Genomic DNA, 12,330 nt, shown 5'->3' with positions numbered 1-12,330 from the left:
AAAATGTACAGAAAAGAAAACGCAACGATATGCAATGCGCGAACTAATTTTTAACAATGTTTGGGTTTCGCTGTCTGACAATCCTATTAGCTTGTGTGTCGTTAACGATTGCAATAAACATATCAAAAAAAATTCAGCAACATCCCATGCTATGCAATGCTTGTGAACGGTGGCGATTGAGTAGAGGTTGAGGGTTTTACGTTCCATTAGATACAGAACGGACAGTAAATATTAAAAGATGCGTTACATAAAAATGACATAGCTTAGTCAATAGCTTGCGTTAGGATAAATGGTGCATTATGGATGTGGAGGATTTCACCTCGTTAGGGCGGGTGGAGGAGGGGGGGAATCATTATTTGTGCGCATCCTTTCTCCGAAGCGACTTTGAGGACAGCTCTTTTAAACTGAACCCAACAATAGATGACTTGGTTACAGGAATCTTTGTCCAAAGACCACTTGTACACAAGCCGCTCTCCAAGAATTCAGCAGCCTTATCAAAGGACCGAATTGTGAAACGCTGCATCCCTCTTCAATTGTGAAACGCTGCATCCCTCTTCAATAACACGCTTCCATCGTTATTCCTCTGAACTGAAGAAACACCAATGAATAAACATTAGTCAAACTTAAGCGATTTTATTCAGTACCCAGATGTTGTGAACGGGAGTGTTTTTTAATTAATGTGTCATCTCCAATCTACTATTTTTATTTAATTTGAATGTAATGTTTTTGTTGTGTCAAATTGAATCGTGTTGTTTAATCCCTGACGTTTGTAATTTTTAATTGCACATCATTTATATTTTTTTCCTCTGACATGTAAAAATAAAAAAAACATATTTGTCCTTTTTGTCAATCCACTGCTGAAGGCCTCCCCAAACCTCTCAGCTATGGGGGGTTGTCTTTGTTTTTACTACACCATGCAGGTCAAATATGGTCAAGGATGAGGGGGGTGGGGGAGCCAGGACCAATGTAAGTATCCCTCACCACTGATGTTAGCTGTAGCCAGGAATCTATCCCAGGTTTCTGGCCTCATAGCAGTGTGCTAATCACTGCGCCACCACTCCATACATTGTCCCTGCATTGTTGATTCTTCTGTATATATTTTTTTACCGAAGTCGCCCTTGAAATATATATTGTTGTCTAAATGGGTTCTCTCCTGGTTATAAACAAAGACCCTCTTTACAGGTAATATATTCACTTATATAATAAACTATCCCAATACAGTAGAAGGCAGTGTTGTTATGTTGATTGTGCCAATTCAATTCCTGAAATATTATTTTACCAGTGATGTGGCAAAAAAAAACTTGAACGCTGTGCAAATATTGAATCATCAATATGGTGCAATTAATATGAAGGCATTGGCAGTTTTGCTGACCTGGTAGATGGAGGCAAGCCATATGAGTCCACACACACACAAAGACCCACAGATCATCCTTATACTTTGTAGAAGCAATTACTGTTGGCAAGCAATCATTGAGGCCGGCATGGCGCACGGGTGGGTTGTGTGACCAGCAGCATGCATGGCCACCTTTGTCTCCTTACTATTTCAACATCACACCTGGTGCTCGTTTTAGACTGAGCTTACATTAAGAAGCCCCAGGACAGGAGCAGTGCCAAAGTGGTTAGCACACAGAATGCAACAATTGCATCTTCTCCTTTTTAATAATTTGTCCAACGACAGATCTCTGGCTCAACCTCCATCCATTCGGGGTGCAATCTTGTGCTTTATTCTTCACTTGACTGAAATGATCCTAGCTACCTGGATTCAATTATCAACAGTGCACGTCGCCAGTGGCACGTAGCATCTCAGCCTGTTCCCGTGCTGCCTGTAACAGTTGTTGGGGCAAGTGCTGTTAGCGAGCACCTATGAAGGCACGGCACACGAGGGGGTGGGTGGCCAGCACCACGCCCGGCTGCCTTTGTCTCCCTAGTGACGATGTTTACAAATCGCACCAGGTACTCATTTTGAGACTGAGTCGACCTAGGGGAGGCCCAGAACCGGTTCAGGTAATCGTCACTGGTGTTGGCCGTGAGCGGGAATTGAACCCGGGTCGCCAGGCTCATAGTCCAGCGCTGATAACCGCTACGCTACCGCTCCCTGCTAAAGACAAAGATCACACACACAACAACAACCGCCATTCGCCACTAAGTGGCGGTGACGTCACCACGACGCTTGTGCCAGGCCATGTGCACCTTGAGACCACGTGAAGGGTCGAACGCCCGCTGGCAGGAGGTCACGGGGCAGACCCAGGTGCCACGGGTCGACTGACTGAGATGACTGGCTGATGCACCACCTGTGCCCCCTACTGTGCCAACCTGCTGTGCCTTAGTCACCCGGCGCTCCGCTCGTTGTTGTGAGCGTCGCTCCTCCGCCCTCCGTTGTTGTTGGAGGGCGACTGCCTCCAACTGCCCAGTAGCGTCCTTCACGAGCCTCCTCCACAGAGGCCGATCTTGACACCGCTGGTACCAGTCATCGGCAAGTTCACTCAGATCCACGTCCTCCTGTACTACATCACTCCATCTCTTCTCTAGCCCGTGCCGCGCCCATTTAGCCCCCTCGATCCGGCCGAACAAAAGCTGTTTCGGCATGCGGTGGCTGGGCATGCGGGCTGCCAACGCAGCCTTGCCTGCCGGAGGAGCTCACGGATGGGACCGTGCCCAGATCTTTCAAGGATTTGTGAGCTCCTCACACAATCCAGCCCGGTTAAACCCAGGATGGATCGTAGGCAGGCCAGCCTAAATGTTTCTAACCGGCGAAGATGTTCCATTAGGGGGGTCCACGTTTCGCAAGCGTAGAGAAGGGAGGGAATGACCGTGGCCAAGAACACCTGAAGCTTAGTGCGGAGCGACAGACCAGGTAGCTTCCACACAACGTTATGCAACCGATGAAAAGATATTGCCGCTCAACTGATTCGGAGTGAGACCTCTGCTGTTAAACTGGAGCCGGTCATAAGCACACTGCCCAGGTATGGGAAACTCTCCACTCTCTCCACAACTGCCCCATCACCGATTGGGAGTTGTGGGGGTGGAGTGTCCGATGGTACAAAATACCCAGGCAGGTGCTTAGTTTTGGTGGGGCTGATGGTAAGGCCCCACCTCTTAGTGGCACGCTCCAGTCTCAGCAGCAGCGTCTCCAACTCCTCCTCTGAATGAGCGGCTATTACCAAATCATCGGCATACATAACGAGGTTGACCAATAGGGAGCCATTCCTTTACCGCACCCGGGCATCGATTAGCTTTCCATTATATCGGTACCATATGGAGATTCCCCCGGTACAGCTATTGAAGGCTTCACGAACTACATGGTCATAATAGATGTTAAATAATGTGGGAGCCAGAGGATATCCCTGTCGCACCCCAAGGTGTAAAGGGAATGGCTCTGACTCCCGGCCACGTAGTTTTACCCGGGCCCGCTCACCATCATGGAGGTCCTTAATGATCGTGAGCAGAGGGTCAGGTACTCCAAAAGCACGAAGAACAACCCAGAGCCCGGGCCTACTGATGGTATCATAGGCCTTAACCAGGTCAATAAAGCAGAGATGTAGGTCTTGTTGGAATTCCCTACACCTCTGCTGTAGCAGACGGACACAAGCACACACACACACGCACATACACACTCGCATACACACACGCACACGCGAGCCTACGGAGTGAACTCCAGCACTAGCGGGCAGGTGAGAGACAGTAAGCTGTGGAGTTAAAGTCACGGCAGTGGGTGAAATATCCTCACGCGAAATCAGACTCGCAGCTGCGATACAAGGTGCCACACACAGTAGCCCGGGGACTGCGAAGCGCCTTTGAAGCCAAATGAGGTCACAGCATTCAAGCTGAGATATAACAAGAGAATTAACTACTGTTTGGCGGAGTGAAAGGTCAAACAGTTTCTTTACCATTTAAAAACAGTCACGCTCGGCACTCGCCTTCCGACGGAGTTTAACTCGCGTGTTCAGCGTGCGTAGAGATCGCCGTTCTGATGTGACAGCGAAGTCGGGGGCTTGGTGTCGTTGGCACGAGGCACGGCGAGCAACACGGACATGGTCACACCTCCCTTCATTTGTTCCCACACCTCCAGCGGGGAGCGAGCCGTCACTGTGGATGTTTAATAATGTTGCGTGAAAATTAATTGATTGTATGTCTGTAAAAAAAAGTAAGGGTGGGGGAGGAGGTGTGCATTGAGGAATGTCACGTTTCAGCTAAAAGGGGGCTGCTAGCTGGTGTGGTAGTGCACAGCGCACGCCTTCAGATAGAATCCTCGCAAACACAGGCCGAATCACCCCACAATGATGCGGGCGGACCTTCAGCCACAGCCATTTCAAGTGGTGGTCTCTGTACAGTTATGACGGCTGACATTTTACGAATATAATGACTGCAGTGGTTGGCTAATTGTGGCACGTAACCTTCGCTCGAATTCCTTGTCAGAGCTTTTGGCCGCTGTGGAATATCTCTGCAGGTCGCACCATCGGTCGTGGTGGGGGGCCGCGTGCACGAATGAAGGCGCCCGCCAACCGCAAATCTCGCGCGGGTCTCCGGGCCGTCACGTCCACTCGTCCGGTGACAATCCTCGCCGTCTTCTTCTTCTTCTTTAAACGAACCGACACCCCGTTTCAAAAAGATAATTCCCTCCAGCGGCGAGCAGACGCACCGGGGTGCATCGCGCGCCGCCACCGTCGCTCCTCCGGCCGTTCTTTAAAGAAGCTCCCTTCTCCCCATTGAGTCGCGGAGGGCGCGTGTCTGTCACGTGCGGCATGAGCGTGCCTAGGCAAATTGTGTGTATTAAACACAGGGTGGTGGCTGGCTGGGTGGGCGGGGGGGGGAAGGCTTGCCTCATACCACTTCAACATGACAGCAGGGAGAATCGTAGCCCTTATCCACGTCTTTATCAAGGCATGCAGTGGTGACAGCCATCCCCCAGCGGCTTTGCCGGGGTATTATGTAATTGCTTTTTTTTGCCCTTTTTTCCACGCTGCACGGCGATGACAAATACATGCCGCGATACATCAGCGGCTCAATGATTTCGGATTATTGCACCGCATCAATCTTGAGCAAAGCTGGATCACAGCCTCCGTGTCAATCTTCCATAAACGCCAGGATTTGGACGAACAAAGCATTCGCTTGCACCCTTATCTCCCGCTCCTTTTTAAAACTCTGTGGCTCGAAGCCGCCGAAAAATAAAGCATTTTGTCACAATGAGACCCCGTTATTATTGTTTCCCCTACCTGTCAATCCGAAAACCCAGTGGAGAATTGTAAGAGTTTGTTAATATTTGTATTTTTAATATTGTTTTTAAGGCACGTAATAACTCGGAGTTCTCTATAAACAAGGATCTTGTTTAAATATTTTTATGGGTTTCAGTACGGTTATGATCGATGGGACATTAATGAAACAGTATCCACCTTATCAATTAGAACGTAGTTAGGCTATTTAAAAAAAGTAAGGCTCATTTTAATATTTTATTTGTTAAAATAATAAAAAAATGTACAAATATGACGATAAAATGTACTCCAAAAGCATGCTTAATATGAGCTAGGCACAGCAACCATTATAATGTTCAACAAATGAGCTGTTTAATATACAATTATATGCCACTTTGCATTCTGCATAAGTACTCCGTATTATTATTATTCAATGCGGGATTTGAGGAGGTGCCTCGCTAAAATGAACCCAGGAATGTTTGATGAGATAAACATTGAAAAGGCGTCCGCTAAGCCACGGTCTAAACTTTAGTCGAGTCGTGGCTATTCAGGAATGCATGTGGTTCGACTGATAACTGTCAATGCTTAAACCTTCGCTTCCATTAAATCCGACCTGACACAGCGCACGTTAATAGTTGCTGAGTCAGTGCCACTGAAACAGAAGGATTAAGTTAAATGCAATGGGGCCCCTAGCTTGGCCCGCAGTTCTTTATTATGACCGGTGTGAACTCGTCAGTTGAAAACTGTCTGTTCCTTTATTTGGCCCGGTATCATTTTAATGTCGCTTATGCACACCAGACACACGTAACTACTCACCGAGTGCCTTGTAAATCTAAAAGACGTAAATCCGTAAAATAATATATATAGTTAATAGACATAATGGTGGAATGGAAACTGGACTTGACCGATTCCATTCAGAAGCTACGTATCTATCACAGCCAAGTATTCACTCTTGTCTGGGCAGAAAAAATGGATTGTACTGCAGCGTGCTCATGACACATCAAGCTACATCACACTCGCCTACATCACTCGCGTAGCCTTGCTAGAATATCTTCATTCCTCCCACCCCAAAAAAACCCCTAAAACTCTTCTCACGAGACAATGTACAAACTCTTCTCACGGGACAATGTATAAACTCTTTCCGACTCTTCTCACGGGACAATGTATAAACTCTTCCCACGGTACAATGTACAAACTCTTTCCACGGGACAATGTACAATCTCTTCCCACGGGGCAATGTACAAACTCAGAAATTTGCACTTACAGAGCTTTTTGTAATTTCACAATGAGTAGTAACAAAGAAACAATATATTTTCCAGTTTAATCATTATGGGAATATTTTGTTGTTGCTATAGGGTATGACCGTTGGGTTTAATCATTCATACTTTTTGGGGATGCAACAACTTTTCATGAAGGTGTGGTGTTTAATTTACAGTTGTGATGAAAAAGGCTGCTCATTGTGTCTTTTGGTGCACATGAGCACTATTTAAATTCATAACATATTTACGCAGCGACACATTAACCGTGCAGTCGAGAATGCTCCGTTTGTTGTTTTATGCAACCATGCGTTTGGATGCGACTTAGAGCTGAGCTCTGGGTGTCTGGAGCAAGGTCCCTGGAATGAGCTATCAGGTGTTGCACTTTAGTCGCATGCAACTGAATCGCTTGGATGTGGAAAACTGTGCAACCGGTTGTGAGCAGTTGCGCGACGAGGTTTGCTCGCTCTCTCCAAGCGTCGCTCCGATCGGAGGTTGTGGTTCTGCAAAAACCGATCACGTGGGTGTGAAACTAACGTAACACTGCGTTCAGCTCCCACCAAACGTATGAGGAAGCAACGATCAATTTAACTCGACGCAGACCAGAGCAAAGTTTAGCCAGTGTATCTCTTACACAGCGTGATTTTGCTATACATCGCAGGCAATTTTACAAATAACAATTGCGCTCGCGATAGAAAAAAAATAAAACAAGACAGTGGTGCAGAAGAACACAACGGTGGCATAATAGCACGGGCCCGATCCGCAATTAAAAAAAAATTATACGAAAAACACAAGGTAGAAAAAAATCATTAAAGCAGTGGAAACATAATTTACGGAAACAATTGGTGAGAGCCCACGGATGGGATGATGGTGCGACGGGAGATGATCTTGTGAGCACGCCACTCCCATCGAAAGATTGCATCATAATTGCTTCTTTTTTGGATTAGGTCGTCGTGTAAAAGTGTGTCGTTAAAACCCTCCTCCACCCGACACGGCCAGTAAATAAAAGTGTCACGCGAATCAAAGCTGCCAAATGTCGTACTGCTTCAGCAGCACACCACCGGCGTTGTAGTTGTTGTAGTTGTTGTTGTCCTTGGAGGGGAATCTCAACGACGTTGAAGTGGCTGCAGACGTTTCGCTGGAGACCACATCCAGTACCATCAGGTTTGTTAATGGGAGCTCACATCTCGAGATTGACCCATTGTAAATGTTGTCAGATCGCTCTCCAACAACAACAACAACACAGGTGGTGCTGTCAAAAGCAGTAAGACATCTGTCTCCTTTGATTCGCGTGACTCTTTAATTAACTGACCGTGTCGGGTGGAGGAGGGTTTACGACACACATTGTTTTTGTTACACACGACCTCACTCAAAATAAACCAATTATAAATCGTAATATTAGTCGTGAAAGCATACAGCATATGCACATTTCAATTTCATTATTTAGGTAGAGCCCTGTGAGAGCCATGCGGCTCTTGACTCGGCTGCAAACGCAACACACACAAACATGAACAAGAAACATCTTAAAGTGACGACGCGCAGCAGAAAAATCCCGGAAAAAGCAGCAAAGTCTTCCAGAAAAAAAAAAACACCGAATATCAACGCTGTGTGCAAAAATCCCAGTGGGATGGCAAGTCAGACAATAACCACCGTAAGACAATTTTCGTATGCATCGTGTGAAAAACGATTGTTGATGCGATACGCTTTCTTTTGGGAGGGTGAGGGTGGGGTGCAAACAGGAAAATACGGGGGGTGAGGATTGTCCTGGGAGCTCGTCACGCACACGCCTCGCGCTCTCCTCGCGCTCCGCGAATGCGAGGCGCAATTAGCCTCGCGCTACGAGCGGTGCGCCACCCGCCCAGCGCCGTCTCATTAATATAATTTTGGATTTTATACGACACCTAAATACGCGCCCTGCTTCGAGACACTGTGCACAGGAAGCAAACGGAAAACGAGGGAAGACAAATCGTGCACGTGCATGGATCCTGTAATGCTTTCCGACACGTGTTTGTCCCCAAAAGGAATTATTAGCGGTAAGGAAGAAGCCTTCAAGGCAAACACACATTTGCAGATCGGCAAATAGTTATTTGAGCACGAGTTTGCGTTTTCAAGTATTTGGGCAAAATTTTTTTTATCGATTTGCCAATTTACCGACACAAGTCGCAAATAGTAACCACACCTTCATATAAAATTTGGTTTGTATTGGATCATCTTTTACGAATGTTAGTGTGACCCCGTGTTGCAGACAGGCGGACAGAGCCAATGCCATTAACGCTTTTAACCATAGTGGGAAATTGTTAAAAAGCCGCACGTCTCATTAAGCCAGACATTAAGAGCCCACAGATCACAAGAAGCCATTGGCTACAATTATTATAATAAATAAATCTGAGGCTGGAGCGGTCTCTTTTTTTGGGATGAAGATACCACTGATATGTCACTACAAAAGTCTGCACACTGATATGATGGCCAACATGAAAGGGATGGAGAACATGCAGCGATCGCAATCATTTCCTGATAATGGCAAAAGTTTACAATTGATTTGCTCCAAAATAAACCACTGATATTGCAATCTATTCACAATCATCTACCACTGTGTATCCACCGTTACGTGAAGGCCTTCCCCATGTCATCGCTATCTCGCAGTCCTGCGATGCCACAACCAATCTCCCTGCTGCACGCGAGCTTATCGCATCGATCTCTGCGGTCATCATCCTCTTGGGCACGTCATCTCCTTTGGCTGCCATTCATTCACCGGTCTTGTCCATCGGCAAATCCTCCCTTCTAGGGTTGTATTCTACCCAAGCCGTCTCTCACAGTCGATTTGACATATCCCCGATCCACGCGTCCCTCTCTCAGTCTCACGGTGTCATTCCAAGCGTGCACTCTCCTTACTTCTTTGTGCACATCTCAACTTTTGCTCCATTTCTTCTCCATTGACCACGCTTCTAACCCATGTCATCGACAGTAATATGCACCGACTGAAAGCTTCAGGCCCATTGCTATTACTGCTCCTCATTTGGTTTTCCACTTCTCCCTGCTCTTGCCTATTTCTTTATATTTTTTATTATTTTATTTTCATCCCGATACGCCTTCCAAACGTGCTCGAGGACTTCCGACTCTCGTGGCATTTTCGAGTTCTGTCCCTTAGGACAGTGCCATGCAGAGCTATCTCAGTTTGACATTAAATAATTGCAGAGAGATGTTAACCACCACGCCTGGTATTCAGAACGTCATGGGTTTGATCCCAACTCCTAACGCCTGTATATTTAGAGTTTGCATGTCTCTCCCCCCGTGGTCGCGTGGATTTTTCTCAGCGTCCTCCAGTTTTACCCTCCACGTTTAGAACCAACATGCACTTAGAGTATTTGGCTGCTATACATTTCCACATAATAAGCCACTTCATTGAGCTATCATTTGTGGACAGATCGCTTCGGGAAAGAGCTACACAGCTTAGTGAGGCCTTACCTGGTACAATAAAAGAAATAGTTTATAGGTTTGTTTTTTACTAGTTTATAAAAGCTATTTGGGTTTTTTTTTATATCTACGTGCAACTTTTCCGACACGCGCTCGTCCCTTCAAAGTGGCGATTACACCACCAGCGCTGGGATTTGCTCGCGTCCGTTCCAGGAGCTCTGCTTGGATCAGGTCACATCAGGACAGGGCTTTCTCAAAACTCCATCCCCCTCCCATGGCCACCACGGGGCAGCTTCCCGCTTCTACCAACCGTCAGGTGCACGAAAAGTGCAACGACTTGATGAGTTGTTCTGTAATGGAGAAGATTGGCGTGCGTGGAAAACTGATCCGAGGGCGAGATGGAGGGTCTGAGGAATGGAGTTTGAGAAGCACTGCATTAGGCTGCTGTATTAGCATTGTTTGCTGGGTCTGATGGAATAAGACCCAGGAGGCTCCCCCCTGCCTGGCTGACCAAGGAAACAGCCTCTTGTTGCCCCCTATCGTCAAGCCGATTCACTACACAGTTTTACCCAAAATAAACACCTCGCTGTCTGTGCGATGGCTCTGAATATTTTTTTTGTGAACGCAAACACAACACGAGTAATTGTGAAATGCTTAAAGCAACAGTGAATTTACGGCGTAGTTTTTATTATTACTATTAAGGTATGACATTGCTGGCATGTCTGTCCATCTGTGCCACACAATGTCATAACGGCAATAATTCACAGACGACCAAAATGGATTGCGGTAAAACTTTCGACGAACCATGACTTTAATGACGAGCGAAGCCAATTATTTTTTGGACCAGATTCAAGGTCAAAATAGTGGGGAAAGTATTATTGTTTTAATGGTGTATATATATTTTTGACAAAGTGCCAGGAACATGCCACCTAACACCTGTAACGCCCCGAGAGACGTGGCTGGCAAGCGGATACAAAAGAAAAACAACAATTCTTTACGCGCTCATCAAAAACTGTTAAACTTTTTTTATATATATACCCAAGGCACCGTAACAATAACTACCATCCTCGTCTAATGTCACAAGCTGTTTGCAGGTTTCTAGACAACATATTCCAAAGACTTGGGCAACTAGGTTTAAGCAATGTCTATTGCCAGAGTGGTGCCAATTTAGGTTTGTTTTTACTCTGGTTGTGTATATATATGTGTGTTTACTTGTTCTATCAGAACCGTGCCCACTGTTTTTGATTGGCCGGACTAATCTGTGTGATTCATCAGCGTTAACTCTGACGCGTGTGCTATTTGCTAAGCGTAGCGCGTGACGTGACGCAGGGTGCACTTACGCACTGCGGCCTCTTGCAGGACCGCTTCCATAACCGTAATAACCCAGGAACATTCGCAGTGCCACTCCGGGGCGGTGTTTTATTAGTCTCGTGCGATAATGTTGTGCCACGGCCCTGCGAGGTTTCACACGGTCGTCTTCAACACTGCCGTGGCATTCGCGTGCCCCAGCGATTTCGAGAGCGAAAAATCAATAAGCATTTAAAAACAATTGCATTAAACATTCACGCACAGTTCAGGGAAGACGTTACAACGTGGCATTCCCCCGTTAGATCTGTAACACTCATAGGGATGATTTATCCGTGCAAATCATATGACTGCGATGTTTTTTTTTCTCTCAGTAGAACCTCAGTGAGTCTGAGGATTTATTTTCAGGATGGCCCTGATTGGAATGTTTGGCCAATTCCCCCTTTGAGTATCCGTGGATGTGGTGAATAAAACCCACATGTATGCGGGGATGATATTCAAATTCCACACGAACGTGCTAGGAAGCCACTTGCTCTTCTGTCTCCTTGTGGTTATATCGCCATCCTTGCACGGGCCACCAACCATCTCCTGATCTGTGGATCAGGCGTGCGCCTCCAGTGCAAACTTATTGATATGCTCACAGAGTAAATTAATAAAGGCACGCCAGTTCTTGGTTTACACTCAATTTTTTTTTTAATTTGCCACTGCCCTCCGTGTTATCAGCTCGACGTGATTCAATTCGCCCGCGTCTCCATAAAAGGCTCCGCTTCGACAATGCTCGGAGTTACTCTGACACACAAAGGGAGAAGAGCGAAGCGTTATTGAACTGCGCGCAGTTCAATATTTGCAGACACTTCCAAGTCCTTAAGCAAGTTTAATTTTCTCCGCGGCAAATTAAAGGACATTTAAATGCGAAGGCGTCTGTGGGAACTGCAGGGTGGGGTTGGTGGGGGGTGGAGGCGGCGTGCGTGAGTGCCTCGGCCGAAACGCCACGCGCTGCGGCCAAGGCGCGGCACGCGAGCGCGTCTCGCGGTGTTTTTCCATTGTCACCCGCAGCCCTGCGTAGCCCTCAAACAGCACACAGTGCCCCCCCCCCAGTCCTCCCCTGATGCAAAAGGCCAAGTTAAATAAAAACTCTAATGTCAACACCAATAACTTCACCAGCC

The sequence above is a fragment of the Petromyzon marinus genome, chromosome 34 (assembly GCF_048934315.1).
Source record: "Petromyzon marinus isolate PM22_M1 ecotype Great Lakes invasive population chromosome 34, UKy_Petmar_22M1.pri1.0, whole genome shotgun sequence".
NCBI classification, from domain to species: domain Eukaryota; kingdom Metazoa; phylum Chordata; class Hyperoartia; order Petromyzontiformes; family Petromyzontidae; genus Petromyzon; species Petromyzon marinus.
This window is presented reverse-complemented; position numbering follows the sequence as displayed.